This window comes from Lactuca saligna, chromosome 9 (genome assembly GCF_052625555.1).
Source record: "Lactuca saligna cultivar CGN05327 chromosome 9, ASM5262555v1, whole genome shotgun sequence".
Lineage (NCBI taxonomy): Eukaryota > Viridiplantae > Streptophyta > Magnoliopsida > Asterales > Asteraceae > Lactuca > Lactuca saligna.
Window position 1 is genome coordinate 19442596 of NC_136425.1, and position 20367 is coordinate 19462962.

A 20367-nucleotide genomic window follows, 5' to 3' on the forward strand; every position below is an offset into this window, starting at 1 on the left:
TGGTTAACCGACACACTAATTGGGTGTAGCAAAGGTGGAAAAGGGTGACTCGTGTTTTTCATAGATCAATGGAGCGTGTATGGCTAACCGGCACATTGATTAGGTGACTGTAACATTATGGGAACCAATTACCTTTACATAGTTATTAACACCTTGTTTGTGATCCTCGGTATCCCAGTCACAAACTTGAAGGGCATATAAAGAGTTAAACATGCCATTGAAAAGTTCAATGAATCTCAAAAGATCTAGGAATTTCAATAAATTTATAACTTAATTTTTCGTTTTCCATGGTGGAAATTAGTGAATCATCATTCACTTACCTTCAAATTGTTTGTGATTTAAATTACGACATCCCTCTTCGAAATTGTGAATAATGTTGATGGATCCTAGCCCTAATTTCTCATTTTGGTGTTTAATTGGTGATTATTATCTAATCAAACTTTGTCTATCTTCCTTTTAAGATGTCTACCTCAAACAACAAAACTGATTCTGGCTCGAACTCTTCCGGGTCATTCTCACTCATAAATTTGTGGCATAGTCATCGTGGACATGTCAACAGGAAATGCATAGCCCAACTCCAAAAGGATGGAGTGTTGAGTCATTCGACCTTAGGGATGATGATGTGTGCAAGCCTTGTTTACTTGGAAAGAAGACCAAGTCACCCTTTAGTTGTACTTGTGAAAGGGGTGAGGGTTTATTGGATCTCATACACACCGATGTGTGTGGGACCTTTAGATACACCACAAGGGATGCAAGCCACTTCTATGTGACTTTCACCGATTATTATAGCAGATATGGGTATATCTACTTAATCAAGCACAAGTTAGAAACCTTTGAAAAATTCAAGGAGTTTAAGTAGGTAGTGGAGAATCAGCTGGGTGGGAAAATTAAGATGATCTGATCCGATCGAGGTGGTGAGTACCTTAGTCTTAAATTCCGCGACTACCTCAAGGAATGCATAATCGTTTCACAATTGATGCCACCTAGGACACCGCAGTTGAATGGTGTGGCTGAGAGGCGAAATCTAACCTTGCTGGACATGGTTCGTTCAATGATGAGTTGTGCTTCGTTACCGATATCATTATGGGGATATGCCTTCGATTGTGCCGCCCATGTCCTTAACCTAGTCCCTATGAAGAAGGTTGCCAAAACACCTTACGAGATGTAGATAGGGAAAGCTCCCTCGTTGGCACATATCAAGGTTTGGGGTTGCGAGGCTTTCGTAGGATGAGAGACTAACGACAAGCTTGAACCTCTTAGCGAGCATTGTATTTTCATTGGCTATCCATAAAAGTCCTTTCGATATATCTTATATGGACCGAGTGACAATGTTGTCTTCGTTGCAAGTAGAGGGTTTTTCCAAGAGCGAGAACTCATAAGCCAAGGGGACAGTGGGAGGCAAATCGATCTTGAAGAGCTTCAAGAGTCGAATGATGAAGGAACCTCTAACACTGGCGTTTAACATGAGGAGGAAACTCTTGTTGACGAGTCCCTACGTCTTAGTCATTCCTGTAGAGTTGGTGTTCCACCAGAGTTTTATGGGTTTCATATTACTACTGACGGTTATAAGTTTACTAGTGATAGTACACTAATAAATTTGGATGAACCTAACAGCTACAAGGAAGCCATGGAAGGCCCGGAGTCTGCAAAATGGAAAGAGGCTATGGATAGCGAGATTTTGTCCATGTATGACAACTAAGTTTAGAATTTGGTTGACAATGTGACAGGTCGTAAGACGGTTGGGTGCAAATGGATCGAAGAAGACCCACATGGAAGGGAAGGTACATACATATAAGGTGCGATTGGTTGAGAAAGGATTTACTCAAACTCCTAGAGTTGACTATGATGAGACCTTCTCACCAGTTGCGAAGATATAATCTATTAGGTTTATTCTAGCCATAGTTGTGTTTCATGATTATGAAATATGGCAGATGGGTGTCAAAACCGCTATCCTTAATGTGAAGTTGGTTGAGGATGTTTACATGTGTCAATCAGAGGGTTTTGTCGATGCGAAACATCCTAATAGATTGTGTAAGCTTGAGAAATCCATTTATGGATTGAAACAAGCATCTCGCAGATGGAATCTTATTTTCGATGAGAAAGTCAAAGAGTTTGGCTTCCTGTGAAGCCAGGATGATTCATGTGTATATGTCAAAGCCAGTGGGAATATAGTTAGCTTCCTCATATTGTATGTCGATGACATACTGCTCATAGGAAACAACATCCCAACCCTGAAGGAGGTTAATTCCTGGCTTAGGAAGTGCTTCGCTATGAAGAACCTCAGAGAGGCTGCCTATATTCTGGGAATAAGGATAGTGAGAAACAGGAGTAAAAGACTAATAGGACATAGACAAAATACTTACTTGGATAAGGTAATAAAACATTTTAGAATGGAGAATTTCAAGAAGGGGGAGTTGCTAATCCAAAGCAATACCAAGTTGAGTAAGACTCAAAGCCCGAGTACTGAATCCGAGATAGCAGGGATGAGTCGAGTACCTTACGCTTCCGCAGTTGGCTTGATCATGTATGCTATGACTTGTACTCGTCCTGATGAGGCCTTCGCTTTAAGCATGGTCAGCAGATATCAAGGGAATCTTGGTAGAGCACATTGGACCGCAGTCAATAATATTCTTAAGTACATTCGGAGGACCAAGGAATGGTTTCTTATCCTCGGTGGGAGTGATGACTTAAGGGTATAAGGTATAGCCATGCCAATTTTCAGATCGGCCGAGACAACTTCTGCTCTCAATCGGCATGGGTCTTTACCCTAAATGGAGGAGCAGTGACTTGGAAAAGTTCCAAGCAAGAGACCGTGGTTGATTCAACATGCGAATCAGAGTACATAGCAGTGAGCGAAGCATTAAAGGAGGCAATATAGTTTAAGAAATTCATCAGAGATCTTGGAGTTGTACCATCCATAAAAGAGCCTATGGAATTTTTCTGTGATAACAAAGGTACAATTGCCTTAACCAAGGAACCGAGGGATCATGGCAGATCCATGCATATCAATAGGAGATATCACTTTATTAGACATCGGATAGAAGAGGGACTCCTCATAGTAGAAAGGGTATCATCAGAAGAGAACCCAACAGATCCCCTTACGAAAGGATTGAGTAGGGTTAAACACTTGCAGCACGCTAGGAGCATTGGGCTGAAGGACGATATAACTTTTAGTGATTAGATAGTTTTGAAATGTGTAATAGATAAATTGTAATTAACATTTGATGATTAAATAAAGGAGTATTATTTATAAGCAAAGTTATTGTCTTGTGTTAATTATTTACCTATTGTTTCATTTTTCCATGTTTTGACTTCCTGAATAATAAGATTATTCGAACAGTCCACAGTCGTTCATATGTTGGAAGTAGATATGAAAGAAGACTGTCGTGAATTGGTTTGTAGACTGTCTAGAGTGTATTGGACATAGAAAAAGTTTGTTGCAACGTTCATGAATGCTTATGAAATAAGATTTAAACATTGGGTTAAACCCACACTTACTTGTATCACTTCATGGAATTTATCACGAATGATCGTAAGACGATAATATCATATAGTCTTTAAACCTAGTTATATGGTTTATTGTTGGCGAGTTGGTTATGCATTGATAATGCATAAACGCATCAGTAACTTGAAGTTATAAAACACATTAATGTGTATGATTTGATGAGTGAATAGTAAATGCATATAAGTCAAAGTTTATTTGTTCCTTTTATCCTAAGAGGGTAAAAGGATATCTGGGCCCATCGATGATTTTGTTTGATTTATGTGTCAGGCCCAGTCAAGACTGAGTTGATTTGTTCAATTAAGTTCTATGTCAGACAAATCAGAGATCAAGAAACAAACTGTTGGACAACAAGTATGACTATGTTCCATGTAATTGTCTGCACGATGTCTTGAGAATGGAGGACTATACGATCCCTTATCTGAAGGACGAGTCAGATTTCGACAGCGGCTTTTGAGAGTTACGACTGCTAATCGGATTTTGAAGTCATACTTGCATCTAGAGTTATTAGACTTATCCAAGTAGGAGACTTTTGGATTAGTATCTAACTCCATAACTATGTTTGGTATGTACTTGACCTGATTGTAGCATGGTCCTTTTAGGTTGCCTTCACCGGAGCAACTTGACTGGATGATTAGTGGAGAAAGAGGATATTATGATTTATAAATATATTATATGAATAATTTATTAAAATAGAAATCATATTGATTAATTAATGTTCATCAATAATTAATTAAGAAATTAATTTTGTGATTAAAATATATTAATTAAACTTAGGGGAATGGAGTTGCAATTATAAGATAATTGGATTTTGGGCTGTGGATCATATAGATTAAGGGGTGGATGAAATTAGGGTGGAAGACCACATTGAAATCGTTCAAGGAATTATTCTAGAAGGTTCCATTGAAACAATCTAAACGAGAAGCGAAGATCTCATTGATACTAGTGCATTGGTGAAAAGACAGACGAAAACGGACGTCAGGTGAAGAAGTTATGAATTTATAATGGAGTTTTCCTGTCCCGGCCTACTAAAAATAAATAATAAAAATAAAATCAAAAATAACTGAGAGAGTCTAAACGAAAGTCGTAGAGTGTAGTCTCACATACGCATGGATATAAAGAACATCGAAAACGGAGTTCGTATGAGGAAGATATGTATTTTTGAAGTTTATTAAATAATTAAAATATAACTTTAATAATTAAACCCGATATTATCCGAAGGAGAGTCACCGGACTTATCCGGGTTACGCCCAGCGTATACCGAAGCGTGACCAACCTCGCACTCGAGTACTCCGGAGACGTAAGCAGTGACGTTTTCTGAGGTGTACGCCCCGCGTAGAGCATTACGCCCAGTGTAATGCGAGGCCTTAGCCTCCTATAAAAGGCTTGCGAGGGCAGCCGACTCCATTTGCCAAATTCTCTTCTTTTTCTCCCATTTTGCATCGTTTTGCATGCCAGAAGTATCCTGAAGCCCCGGTATCAATCTTGAGCCCCGAAGCAAGTCCCGAAGCCCCGAAGATCCCAAGAAGTGCAATTCCCGAGTCGAAGCTCTGCAAGCGAGGATCCCGATTTTCATAAAGATCTTCCAGATCTACCGAAGAATACTAATTCTGTAAGTTGTAGTGTTGTCTGATCATCTTCTGATCAAGTGAGTGTGTAGTTACTTTCCTCTAATGCATAATTATGAAGTATTTTATACAAAATACGTATTATGTGTATATTTTGTTGTTATATGTGTGAATGTATCATCACTTTCTTCAATCTCATAGATTTGATTTATTCTCTATGAAATACGTGTTATGTGTGTGGGCCTCATCTGTTATGTGGAATATGTATTGATTGAACATGCTATACTTGTTTTAAACTACGTATAAATATATATATATATATATATATATATATATATATATATATATATATATTTTTATCTACTAATATGTTTGGTAGAACATGGGTAGATAGTTGATGTGTGATAAACAAATAAGAGGCCTCGTTGTGTTGATGTTGACCTAGTCATCTAGCGGAGTATGGATGACGACCACAAACTCTTTCTAGATAGTCCATTGGAACGCTAGCAGGTTCATAACCTGTAGGTGTTATGAACGATGTGTTCACCAATGTACTCTATCCCCCTCATGGTTGCCTTTAGGATATCTATTATTGAGGAAACCCCTTAGTAGTAATGTCCGTCCCAATGAAAATCCTATATTAGGTCCCTTGAGATAGATGTTGTTTTAGGGACATAAAGTGAGGATAACGGGAATGGGTAATCGGGTTATTGTTGGTTGGTGAAATTAAATATAATTATTTATTGTGGGTTGAAAACCCTATATGCTCACCTGGCTCCTAAGCATGACCCACTCAGTTTATTTGTATTACAGGAAGTGGCGCAAGGGCATAAGATGGATGAATCATCAAGTTGTTTTGTTTACAAGTCTGTATATGTATACATTTGTTGAATGACTTGTAATGTTATCATTTATGATTTATGGTATGTATCGGAACATGACATCCCGAGTTTTGATTATATAATGAAAATGCATCTCTTGATGAAATGCTTTGATAAATATTATTTTATCATATTTTGTTTTTTGGGAACAAATTCCGCAAATCTTTTAAAACAAAAGGATTTACTCTGAAATTATTTTAAAAAGCATAAATGAAATCGGTCTTTTCTGGCCGTGATTTTGGGGATGTCACAATTTGCATGTACAATAGAGAAACCTGGATCCAAAGCTTTAAGGTTTGCATGTTCACCATAGGATTGTTGTTTTGCTCATAACCCAATAGGTATCCCCATGGAAAAGGGTGATCTGATTTAGGAAATAGGGCAAGTTGGGCCCCAGATACGTTGGTCCTTTCAGAGTGACCGCTAGAGTGTGTATGGTAGCTTACGGGTTGGAGCTACCTGCAGAGTTGAGTCAGATTCATAACATCTTCCACGTGTGTCAGTAGAGGAAGTGTGTAGCCGATGAGATGGCGGTGGTACCATCAGAGGACATTTAGATGGATGCAAGCATGAATTATATCAATAGGCCGATAAAGTGAAGGTTTTGAGGAATAAAGAGGTGCCTCTAGTTCAGGTCCAGTGGCAACGTCGGAAGAGATCCGAGTGGACTTGGGAGTCGGAGTTCGAGATGCGCGAGCAGTATCCTGAGTTATTTCTGGAGCATGACTTCGAGGGATAAGTCTAATTCTAGTGGGAGATAATTGTAACATCCCGAATCCTAGCTATAATATTTATATATATTAAATATTTATGAGAAAGCTGAGCAACTCGACGAGTGGGTGCCCCAACTCGTCAAGTAGAGACGAATTGACCATGTGGGTTCTACGACCAACTTGGCGAGTCGAAGAGACCAAATCGGCAAGTTGGCATTGTGTGTGGAAACCCTAATTCTCTGGGGTTGAGTCCTAATTAAAGGGCCTTAAGCCCTCATTACCGCCTCACCAGCCACCCAACCCCTTGTGTGAAACCATAATCGGCCATAGTGAGCTAAGAGAGAAAAAGGTCTAATATTTGAGTGTTTTTTATGATACTTTGGAAGAGAAGAAGAGAGTATCAAGCTTGGATTAAGATGAGGCTTTTAGATCTAGAGGTTTTTCAATAGTTTGCTTTAGTTTGAGGTAAAAAGATGCTAACTTGATCATTTCCTTATGAGATTTTGGGTTAGGGTGTTTTTAGGGTTTTCTCCCATCCATTTTGATGGTATTGAGTCACTTGAGCATGTCTTGAGGTTGAAACCTCAGATCTGGACTATAGGTGGTCTAGTGAGCCCAAAGACCCAAACTTTATTGTGCTAGAGGTAAACTTTTGTGCATATAACCCTTGTTGGAGCTTGTATTGGTATTATGAGCTTAATATGCCATGCATGGATGTAAAGCTCGCAGCTTTAGGTGATATTCGAGCCTTAGGGAGCCAAATATAGAGTTTAGGGTGATAGATCTGCCTTAAAACATCTGCATGAGCACATGGACTAAATGGACTTGTCGAGTTAACGAGCTGACTCGACGAGTCGGCTAGCGTTTTCCCCGATGAGTCTGGACCTGGGTAACTCAGTGAGTTGATGAGACAACTCGACGACTTAAGTTTGGTTTTTGTGATATTTCTGAGGAAATGAGGGGACTCGGCAAGTCACATAGATGCACTCGGCGATTTAAGTCAACATGGACTGTTGACTCGAGTGTTGACTTCTGTTGACCTTAGGGTTTGGTCAAGGCGGGGATTATGGGGACCATGGAGGGGTAAAATGGTCTTTTACCCATTCCAGGAGTTGGGAGAGAGAGAAATAACTTAGTGTATTTGGAGTTGTGATTTAAGTGTTAATTAGAGATAATTATCCTATGTGTTAAGCGGAGGCTAGTTCGAGATTCATGCACGTGGTTATTTGCTTGCTTGCTTACAAGGTGAGTCTTCTCATTATACTTTACCTAAATTGGTGATCTTTGTGTGACCGAAGGGTCTTATGTACTTATATTGAGTATTGTGATATCATGCATTATATATTTGTGTTTTGTTCTGTGTTATTCTGAGCTTACTGAGTTAGGATCGGAGGGTCCACCCGAGTTGTGGGACTGGAGGGACCCATTGAGACACATTGACCGGAGGGTCTTATTTGAGCATAGCCATGACAAGCTAATGAGATATGTGTGGTGTTTTAGGTAACACACTAAGCTTCATGCTTACCGTGTTACGTGTTATGTGTTTCAGGTACTTCTCGGGATCACAGGAAGACACCGGCATGGTTGTACACACACGAGTTGGAGATATGTTTTGGAGGATCCTGGATTGTGTTATAAACAATTTTTAAACATGTGTTTTTGACAAATTGATATTTATGGGGATTTTTGTGAATGTGCCAATGAAATTAATGTGATTTTAAATGAAAATTTTGTTTGAAATCTCACGGTGTTACAATGACTTTGTTTGCTAGCTTGTGACCTTATATATGGTAGAATACTCTTTGAGTATTCATGCCCTTCATCAACATCTAATAGTTGTGACTGCTCACAAACTTGTTTAAATGAAGCTTTCTACTACATGATCCTGCTTCTCTCCTACAAGGTTTCTTTCTATTAATTTCAGGTGACACACTATCATGCTCCGACTCTTAAATAACAACTTTAGTAGGAGATTTGTAATAACTAACTACCATTGTCTGACCATTTTCAATATACACCCTTATAAGTCTGTGTTTAGGGACATACGATACCATTTTAAGTACATCTTCGTCATTACCTAAAGGCATTAAGCCATAGTCTAAAAAGTATTTAGGGATACATAAATGGTAGTAAAGGGTTTGCTTCGTTTTGTACCCTAGTTCTCGGACCATGTCATCAAGCTCATGAACTGAAAATAAATCAGTGTCAACATCATCTTCATATTCTACAACACCATCAACATATTTCCTTCCGGGTGCTTTGGTGAAGACACCACTGTAGTGTATCTTCAACGTGAAATAGTTGTCATATCCTTCTGCAAAAACAAAAAAGAAAGGGTAAAGTCAATGATTTCTCTAGGTGAACACAATCGACCAAGAAAAAACAAGTTTTGTTGTAGTAATGTACCGTATCTTTTTCCCATGTCATGTACGTATGCAAATTTTTCTCGAAAACACCATATTGATAGCACCATTGCAGTTCCTTCTGCTTAAACCTTAAATCCCAATTTCTATTCTTTCTTCTCTGATGGGAATGAAGCCGATGATTACAAATGTAACTGGTTATGTTCTTAGGAGAGGGTCAGGTAGTGGATTTGACGTGCAAACAATAGGTAATCATTTCAAATTAAAAAGAGAAGATAACAACTGAAATGACGAAATTGCCCCTGCTATATAATATTGAAAAATGATTTAACGGCGAAATGCTAACGGAGTGAGCTGGAAGGACGAAATGTTAAAAGTTTTGAAACCACAGGGACGATCCGTCAGGTTTTTGTAAATTATGGACCAAACTTCAGAATTTGTGAAACCACAGGGACCATTTTTGAAGTTTCGTCTAAATTTAATTGTGATGTTAAAAATAAATTTGTGCATTGAGTATATCTGAGAGTTATGGATAAGATATTTAAATAAATTATGTTCTCCTGACTTCGTGAATATAAAGAACGTCCAAAACGAAGGTTGTTTGAGAAAGTTATGCCTCTTTAAAATTACAAAAATCAGTATTTCTCTGATTTTCTAAAACATCCAATACACTGCTTCATTTGGAATAGCTTCGAATCTCGTAAACTATTTTTGAGCATGTTTTTGAATTCAAATTATGGTATATTATTTTATTATATTTTTTAACTTCGACCAAAATCACATTCATAAAATCTATCGAATCCGATCATATTAATCATGAAGCCTTAAACGTAAATACACGGAGTTTAGTATTTCGGAATTGAAATCCATTTGCATTTTTTAAATCAACACGACCAGGACAATTAATATGCAGTTTCATAAAAATATTACGGAGTCAGGATCAATGGCACACGAATCGAGAATCGAAGATTACCTCACAAAATAAATAAATAAACAAATAAAATACATATTATTTGATTTAACATTGAATATCTTACAAAATCAGATTTGTGTACAACAAAATCATTTTTAGTCAACAAAAATCCAAAAAATAAAAATAAAAATAAAAATAAAGTAAATCAGATCTTGATATGGTTTCAATAATTGATAAAAGTTTGAGCTGGAATCTACTCCATTCCCAAAAACCACTCAGCTCTCGTTTGTATATAGTTAAGATGATGAAAGGAGTCGGTGATCTCTTGCCCGCAGTCGCATCCCCGTTCCTTCACTTTCCGACGAACCATGAGGCTGCCACCTCCGTTTCATCCCTTCTCCTGTGAACAGCAATCGGACAAACCAAAAACACCCCTTTCCTCATCTGTTTTCCTGCTTTCCCTTGTCAAATAGCAACAGCCCTATCGATTCCTGTGAAAAATCAAACCCAAACATCCATTTTGTTCCTCCTTTGAATTCTGTTAAAGCCATACCTGTTAATCCCGTTCATTTCCTGTTGAAGACTCACCACCTAAATGCCCTGCTGCCTTCATCTTTCCTTCCTCGATCAAGCAAAGGACCGGAGATGCTATCATCGTGATTACTCCCATTAAGGCAGATGGCCTCGCACCTCATGACTACATCCACAGGGTCCGACGAAAACCCTAGTCACACCGAGCCCTCTTGCCTTCACACCTCACAATCGAGCAGGAGCACCAAATATCCACACTCCTCGGACCGATCCTCCGAAATCCTCATCTGCGTCGAAGCTATTACTGCTTGCGACGCCTGGAATTCGCTCCCCGCAACCGAACGAGAAGAGAGAAGCCTCGCTGCTTCACCGACCTTCCCATTTGGTCTCGTTGAACCCCCGAAGACTCCTTCCTCTTTGCGAATCAACCGACGAAATCGCGCCTGCGAGACTTCTCGTTTCCTTCTCGCCGTCTTCGATCCAACTCCCTTCGTTCATTGCTTCGTCACCTTCGTTCCATCTGTTGGAAGCTTTCGGTCATTCCTTTAATTGCCAGATCAAAACAAAGAGACGGGGAATTAAAAATGCCCTACCCCTTTTGACGTCGACAAAATGACAAAATTACCCTTACTTCTAAACCTTTATTCAAAATTACCCTTACTTCTAAACCTTTATTCAAAAATCAATCCCAAACCCCAAATAATGATCTCATTTATTCAAAAATAACCCATTTGATAATTATCAACCAAAACAGTCCCATTTATTCATGAACATTTATTCATGAAGTTACATACGAGACCCTATAGTTTGTTAAAGTTACAAAACTAGTCCTTTGTGTTAGTAAAATTACAAAATAGCCTTTTTAAGTATAAAACATTTCAAAAGAAGTCCAACAGATTAATATATATATATATATATATATATATATATATATATATATATATATATATATATATATATATCTTTACTATCTTATAAAAGAAATCCCATTATTTTTAAAAATAGATTGATTATAATAATATTATTTTTTTAAGACGTTCAAATCATTAAGCTAATAGTACAAGTAGTTATCAATAAAATAATATTAAAATTTAACATTTGTTTTGAATCCTTATATTTCTCAACAAATTCTATCGCATTCCTTGAATTTCGGATAATTCAAAATTTGAAACCATCAGAAAATACATGTTGATTCAAATATCCCTCCTGCAGATGGTTCTTTCTTAACAAGTTTTTATTTTAATCCTTACTTGTAATTGATTTCATCATTTTTTACTTTTTGTATTTTTATTTTATAAATATATTGGGTGAAGGCTTTATTAAATCAGGTTTGTTCCTAAAAAGGTTTTTACTATGTTTCTTTAATGTGTTGGTTTTGCAGGTTCAAAGAACTCAACCAAGAGGGCCAGTTAGAGCATTGTATTATCATTAGTTTGTATATTTTGGTATCTTACTTTTGCAATAAAGAACGGTTAAACACAATATTTGACATGATTAAGGTAGTTTGTATATTTTTCATCTTGTTTAGTCTAAAAATGAAACATTTTTCATCATTGGTCCTTATAATATCAAGTTTCATCACATGGACTTCCTGATTCCGGTGATTATTATCCCTATTATAAGGTTCTATATAGATTTTGTTCAATATTTTAAGGTTTCGAGAACCTAAATCAATATGAATCCTTGAATTACATACCATCGTTGAAAATGTTTTAATTTGTGACCAAATTTGGTTTAAAATCACAATGAACAAGTTGACACCTGAGTATTTTGGCCTTCTCAAAGGCCTATTTATCGATTTTTGAATCACAACACATGATATTCTAAAGGTTTATTTTTATAAACTATTATTTATATATTTTAGCATTTTACTTAGTAGGACATTAAATTAATAAAGGAATTAAGGAAAACGAAAAAAAAAAAAAGAAAAAAAAGGACGATAAACAGTACAAGTGGTTTGGGTATCTATAAATGGATGTAATAACCATTTAGGGGGTGTTTGGCAAAAAAGCTTATTGCCTATTAGTCTATTAGCTTATAAGTTAATAAGTAAGTGTAAGGTAACTTACGAAAAAATGACGTATTAGAGGTTCCCCACCGAAATAAGTTATTTTAATCCAAACACTTTTTTAACTTATAGTGATGTGGAACCTAATAAGTTGTTTTAAAAAAAGCTTAGCCAAACACCCCCTTAATATGGTATGATAATACTCTTAAAAAATAGATATCATTTAATATTCATTTCTCGAAGTGAACGCAAAATGGTTTTAACTCTAAAGAGATCAAATTATTCGCCGTCCGCCGCTTTGAGCAGGTAGACGGCTAGTGTGTGTGTGTGTGTGTGTATATATATACGTATATATATATACATACATATATATATATATATATATATATATATATATATATATATATATATATATATATATATAAAAGATATGAAAGTTAGGAATAGTAGACTTCCTAAATGTTTGGTAAGAATGGTTCCTAAGGTTATATATGTTTTCCCCTCTTTTTTTGTCAAATTTTTTGTCACTTTTGGTGGTTTTTAAAAACTACTTACAACATTGACCCTTCACCTTTATGCTTTTGTTCACAAACAACCCTTTCACTTTCGTTTGAATTTTTCATAACCATCGCCTTTTATTACATATTATTAGTATTTACTCTTTTATTATGTTGGTTTTAAAAAACTACTTACAATATTGACCCTTTACCTTTACGCTTTTGTTCACAAACAACCCTTTCACTTTCGTTTGAATTTTTCATAACCCTCGCCTTTTATTACATATTATTAGTATTTAGCAGAAATGGTCCCTCGTTATTATTATTATTATTATTATTATTATTATTATTATTATTATTATTATTATTATTATTATTATTAGACAAAATTACACGATTGGTACTTGTGGTTTACCATATTTAACACATTGAGGACAACGATGGAAACCGAAATCACTCTTTTACTCCTAATCTGATTTTTTTTATTAATTTATATTTCTCTTTTTGGTTTTAAATTAATGTTTTGTTTATTAGAAAATACCCACCCAATACCATAAAGCTACTCGCCAGCTGCCATCACCACCACCAAAATTATATAAATGGTCCATATGGTTTACCCGTCGTCACAAATTCACTCCCTACTACCTTAAAAGACCAAATTACCCTCATATTAACAGACAAAAAACTGATGGATGTTATACAAACAATCCTATGTGTGCATGCAACCCTAGTATTGGATCTATGTTTTCACTATTAGTTATACAGCTTTATGAACACAAAAAGAAACCTAGCATGCTACTATAATTTTCGAAATTCATATATAAAGCTAGAATACATACCTTTTGTTGTTATATAGCAATAACAACTACTTCCTTGAATTTCCTTAGCTCTTGAAAGCAAGTACCACAAGTGTAGTACCTCTAATGGAGTCACAAACACCATATGCAACTTGGATGAAGAGGAGAAGAAAAAGAGGCACCAAAAACGGCTGGAAACCCTAATGGAAGTGTTGTTCACGTTTTTGGGGCCTAAGGGGTCCTTTATATACTAGTGTGGGCTGTTAGGGTTTCAGTCAAAACCCTAATGGACAACTTAAACTCTAAGCAGTCCATGGAACCTTCTGGACAAGGCTATGAACGAAAATATGATGGGCTTCCATCATAATTTCGTTCACCCCTTATTCCTTTAGCATTCCTTAGCCCAATAACTCAATTATCCAATAATTGTAGTCCAGTCCCCTATATTTAATTAATCTCTTTTTAGCCACAAAATTAATTCTTAATTAATTCTTGACTAATATTAATTAAACAATATGATTTCTCCTTTAATATATTATTCTCATAATATATTAATAAATCATATTTAAACCTTTCTCTCCTTAAATCATCCTACATATTGCTATGGTGAAGGCAACCCAAAAGGACCATGCTCATAATCGGGTCAAGTACATACCAAAATAGTTATGGACTTAGACACTAATCCAACAAAAACAACGGTCTATATTTTCCGGATTGGTTTTCCGGCCGTTGCCATACATGGCAATAAAGTTCAATTTGTGAGACCATTTCTTTATTTTCCTCATTTATTGCAAGAAATAATGATTTAGATTTCTTTATTTATGTAATTAGATGACATTGTTTATCTTCCTTCACTAGATTATCTCAATACAATTCAACATGCTACTTTACTTTACAAAGCAATACCTTACGACCCCGACAACGCCAGAGAATATTTTCTAGTTTAAAATATTATAAAAACTGTCTCGGGCCTTATTTTAACCGAAAAAGACATCAAGATGCGGTTATTCACGAAAAGCTTCACCAAAATGAATCGGGATCGAGATCACGCATTGAATGTGAGTTTCTACGGCCCTCTTTTACTGCTTTGATATTTGGGGGAGAATACATGTGTGTCTATTAAAGTTTTGTTTTGATGATTGTCATGTTTTATACACATAATAGCATCATACATTGTTATTGGTAAAAAAAATATTAAATAGCAATCTAAAAGGTTATAAATCATTAATAAACTATACAAGTCAAAGTAGATTGCTAAAAGATAATATGTTTATAGTTTGCCGCGATAATATGTACATATATATATATATATATATATATATATATATATATATATATATATATATATATATATATATATATATATTAATGGAGGCCACTTCTTAGGAACAGTGAAGTTCCTAAGGTTTAGGGAGAAATGGTCACTTGTTTATGTCACTGTGTTCAATTCCATCTATTTTATGTTTTGTCTTTACAGTGTGTACTTTATGTCAATATCTATATTGCTGGTGCGCACGTGTTGGTGTGAATTTGATTCACCGCTTTAGATCCAATTAGATTCGGATCTGTGTACTTCTTCTTCATTTGGCTTAATTCCAAGTTAATCGATTCACCGCCTCAAGTTGTAGAATATGTCTGAAGGGTTCCGTACATATAAAAAATGTTGAAATCCGAGTTATAACGAATAAGTTAGAGTTTGTCGAAGTTTTACGGCAAAACCGACACGACGCCAATAAAAAAAATTAAGTTTTATTAAACTTAATTAATATCATGACACGACTGAACGGGATTTATTAACTTACATAAAACAAGTTATTTATATAAACCCTTTTGTTTTTATACGAAAACACCATAGTTATGTGAGAGGAGTTCGCCCACCTGATTAAGTGTCGGTTCCCAAATTAAGTAAGGTAATACTTAAATAATACTACGACATGACTTTTCAAAGTTTATAAATTTAAAACTTATGAGTTTTACATATAAGCTATACGAATGCTTGTACAATGTTTCAAGAGTAAATTTGGATATTTTATTTTTTCGCAAAGAGTGATATGACTTTCTTTTATATAAATTTGTATTCAAAAGCTTTATATAAAAAACATTTTTGGTCATGAGAACCGTAAAGATTTGTTCTAAATTTGATTTACTTATATATTCAAAAAATGGTTATATTTGGATTTGAGCAAACGATATTTTTAAATGAGTCCAAATACACTTTTAAAACTTATTTTTATACTTTTGATAATAAGATATGTATTTATAAAAGCCATTCAACCAGAGAAATTTTAGAAAACACTTTTGACTATAAAATTACTTTGTGTTAAAACGTGTAGAACTCATGAACAATTTTGTTGACGTGTCTTAATGCATGTATTCTCAGGTTATTTAGCAGATCAGAAGTGTTCGCTCAGAAGACTCTCTTTTATTTTTATCACACCTCTGTACATGTCGATTGTTAGGCATGTGTCACGAATTAGCGACAGTTCTTTTTGATGAAATTTCTATTTCAGTAATAATAGAAGCTTATATTTATATTGTTCAGTGTATGTCAATGTAACATCCCAAGTCCAAGTATACTTTGAGAACCTTGATCTATTGAGCTATTGTCTATCTTATCCTTTATTATAAAAAGAGTAAAAAACGAGTACGTGGGGCGTACCTGAGGTGTACCCTTAGTGTACTCGTCAGCATGCATGTGACGCGGATACCACCTAGTATGCTGGGTGTACTAGGCCCAGAGTGCAACCCTAATTTGGGGTGAGTCCCCTATATAAGGGATATGATGGCCTCATTTCTGGCCACCATTCCTAGAGAGAAAACCCTAAGAGTGCCCTGGCCCTCATTCTAAAGCTTGTGTGTGTGTGTGATTGAGCCGTAAGAGTCTTTGTGTGATTTTGAACAGAAGAGAAGGTCTTGAAGAAGAAGGATTTGGAACCCAAGCTTCTATATCTGAGCAAACATGGGTGAGAAGCTTCTTATTGAGGTATAAAGCTTCAGACTTTGCCTTTCCTTTGTCATGAGCATGTTGTTGAGTATATTAGGGTTTTGTCCCAAAAGATGGAGACTTTATGAGATAATAAACTCCAGAGACCTTGATCTACCCCTTTTCAGTGTATTGTGTGTTGTAGAGTCATAAAAATCCAATCTTGGGCATTAGGAGTGATCCATGCATGAGTTATGAGCTTCTTAAAGAAAAGGAATGGGTGTTTTGAGAGTTTGTAACCTAATCAGCCATGCAAAGGCTTAAAGTCTTTGACTTTATGGACTAAGAGACGTTAGGGAGTCCAGATCTGAGATATGAGCCTGTGTCTTAACTGATTAAGACCAAAAATGAGAGGAGTATGAAAGTGGGGTATATGTTGGGTGTAATCCCAGTACGTGCGGTGTAGGGGTCGAGCATCCCTAATGTCTACATGGAAGCCGAGTACATGCAGCGTACTCCCTACCGTTAACTTTTGTTGACTTTTAGCGTTTGGTCAAATTATGGACTATTAAGCCTATAGAGGGGTAAAATGGTCTTTTCACCCATCTGTGAGTGTTGAATGGTTAGTCTAGTTCTTGGGAGCCGATATTAATTAGGGATAATTATTATGTGTTAGGAGGAGGCTAGACCGGGGGGTAGAGTTCGAGGTTTCTGAGTTCGAGGTTTCATTTGCAAGCTTAGTAGGTGAATCTTCTCACTATACTTACCTTGTGCAGTAACTTTATGAGTGACCAGAGGGTTTTATGTGAATGAGCTGTGTTTTGAGATATCCTGCTATTTGTTTTGTGATATGCTTACTGTGTATTATATTGAGCTACTGAGTTGAGAAACCGGAAGGTCCATCTAAGTTGTGGGACCGGAGGGTCCCACTGAGACACATTGACCGTAGGGTCTTATTGAGTTATGGCCTTGAGTGGCTGATGTGTTGTATGTGGTATTTTGGGTAAATCACTAAGCTTTATGCTTACCATGTTATGTGTTATGTGTTTTAGGTAGTTTCGAGGATCGCAGCAACACACCGACATGATTGTACACACTGGCGGGATATTGTTTTTATGATTCTGGGATTGTGTTTTATTTGTTGATATTTGAGACTCATGTGATTTTGAGAATTATGAATGAGTTTTATTGTGTTTTAAAATGAAAATTTTGTTTGAAAATTTACGTTGTTACAAGTTGGTATCAGAGCCTTGGTTTGAGGGATTCGGATGCACCCTCGGGTGTGTTTGGACTCAAACTGAGGATTTGAGAAAGATTTTCAAAAGAGATAAAATTTTCTAAAAATGAGAAGGAGTTTAAGAGAAGACGAGTAGGAGCAGTGTATACAATCAACCAGAGCCCGAGAAATGATTTCACAAAATATCCTCATTTTGAGTTACAAGATATTTTATGAGATATATTGCATGCTAGAGAATAGGCTAGGTAAACCATATGTTAGGACTAGGGTGGCCTGATTTGTGATGCCTTAGCCTGGGGATTTCTGCTATCAGTGAATTGCTTGAGTATGAGTATCTACCAGGAGCGAGCCATTGAGAGGACTACTGTGAGAGTAGCTAGTGAGGCATAGAGTACTTGTTACTGGGATCCGAGGAGGAGGACTTGGGATAAACACTGATGCGATGTGGAAGGTAGTATTGGGCCCGTACTACTGGAAACACCGGATCAGTGAGCGGTCCAAGTAAGAATCCTTAGGATGCTAAGGAACAAGTAAGGGCGAGTGATTGAGTGTGAGTATGCTCGAACGAGTCTCTGATGATTTTGTGGTTTGATTCAGAGACATCATGGTGGGTACACGCCATAACCCTAGAGCCAGTAGGAGTAGTAATGAGGAGATACAGAGGATGATCCACGAGGAGGTGGCTGCAACTATCCGAGCAGAGATGCCAGAGATGTTTGGGTCTATCAAGACCACCTTGATACATATATTCGATGATCAACTAGGAGGTGGCCGCTGCAGTCGTCGCCGCTGCTGGGCCTCAGGGAGGTGACTCGTTGTTGTCCCGAGAGTTGAGTAACACGAAGCCACAAGAGTTTGATGGGACGCAGGATCTGATTGCTGTGATGATGTGGATCTCCAATATTGAGGGGTGTTTTTACACGTGTTCAATCCCCGACCATTTGAGAGTTCGGTTTGTACTAAACCAGCTTCGCTTGGGGGCAAAGGACTGGTTGAAGTTTGTGATAGCTGGTTTTAGCCCTGCAGATCATGTCGTAGTGTCATGGGAGAGGTTTGTTCAGATGTTCCGAGATGAGTATGTTCCCCCGGTAGAGAGGAAACGTTTGGCACATGATTTTCTGTCTCTCAAGCAGAAGACAAAATCAGTGACTGAGATTTTGAGGATGTTCCATGAGAGGGTGATGTTTTTCCCTGAACACATGTCCACTGAGCAGGCACGTGTAAGCCGATATCTGAGCATTATGAGGAGGGACATACAAGAGTTCGTGGCGAACTCATCATATAGGATATTAACCGAGCTTCAGGCTAATTCCAGGAGGAGAGAGATTGAGCTTGAGTTGCAGACCATGGAGGAGGAGGAGAACTCCCGGGGGAGGGACCAGAGACCAGTGCAGTCACAGCCGGAAACGAAACGGGCCAAGCCCGATGATTCTAGAGTTAGGGGCAAGAAGGGACACACTTGTAGTAAGTGCGGCAAGAGTCACTAGGGTTCTTGCCATACTAGGATCTGCTACAAATGCGGCAAGGAGGGGCACATGGCGAAGGATTGCCCCAAGGGATTCTCGGTTTACTTTCATTGCAACCAGAATGGCCACCAGAAGGCCGAGTGCCCTCAGCTTGTGCAAGGATTAGCCCAAAGATCTGTACCTACTTCAGTGTGTGCTACTGAGAATCGTCCAGTGAAGGTCGAGGCACTGAAGGTTCGTGGGAGAGCCTTTCAGTTGACAGCGGAGGAGGTCCGCGCAATACCCAATGTTGTGGCTGGTACGTGTTCTTATTGTATTCTTTTGAGATATTTTGTGCTTATATTGTGATTATGTATAGGTACTTTTCCTCTGAGTTCTGTGCCTACCTTGGTGTTATTTGACTTGGGTGCGAGTCGATCCTTTGTATCATTAGCTTTTAGTCGTCACATCAGTATTTGGTGGGAGGCATTAAGTCGATCTTTGAGAGTTTTCCATAGCCGATGAGCATGCAGTATTTGCGACTGATGTGATTCGTGGATGTGTGCTCGATATTTTTGAAGTTAAGTTTCCGATAGATCTAGTACCAATTGCGATGATGGATGTCTGTGTCATTGTGGGCATGGACCGGTTGAGTCGAGTTGGAGCTATAATTGACTGTGAGTGTCAGCTGGTGATGATTCGAGACCTTAGTGGGGCAGTGTTGATAGTATATGACGAGAGTACCCGATCTAGGTAAGCATTTTGTTCGGCCACCAGAGCAAGACAGAGTCTGCAGCAGGGATGTATGGGATTTTTGGCGTATGTGATGGATACGCGAGCTGCTGCAACGAGATCAAGTTCTATCTTCGAGGTTACGATAGTGTGCGAGTTTCCAGATGTTTTTCCCGAGGAGTTGCCGGGAGTGCCTCCCAAGAGGCAGGTAGAGTTTCGGATCGATTTAGTGACGGGAGCGACGCCTATTGCCAAGG